Genomic DNA, 391 nt, shown 5'->3' with positions numbered 1-391 from the left:
CGTGTTTTATTTATAAGAAATACTCTTTTTTGATTACTTTTTGAAAAGTACTATGAATGTAACCTCTAGAACTGTTTATAGATTAGTTAGATAACATGATAATGATTTTGGAAGGAAAGGATTTATTGGCCTATGATTGAAGCAATGTTTGATTAAACGTGTTTGAGAGGAAGAGTACGTTTATAAAGATATTTATTCATTTCTTTTTAATACAATCCCATGGTTCCGTTCGTAGTGTTGATGGTTTAAACGAAACACAATCAAAAGTTTATTATTCCTAAGCACGCTACAGTAGTCAAATTATTATTGAACAAAATTGTGCAGAAAAACAATTCAAATTGAGACTTTGCATGCCATCCTTTCAAAACCTAGCCCAAACAAATGGCTCCTA

Source organism: Tigriopus californicus, chromosome 1 (assembly GCF_007210705.1).
Source record: "Tigriopus californicus strain San Diego chromosome 1, Tcal_SD_v2.1, whole genome shotgun sequence".
NCBI lineage: Eukaryota > Metazoa > Arthropoda > Copepoda > Harpacticoida > Harpacticidae > Tigriopus > Tigriopus californicus.
Note: the sequence above shows the minus strand (reverse complement) of the source record.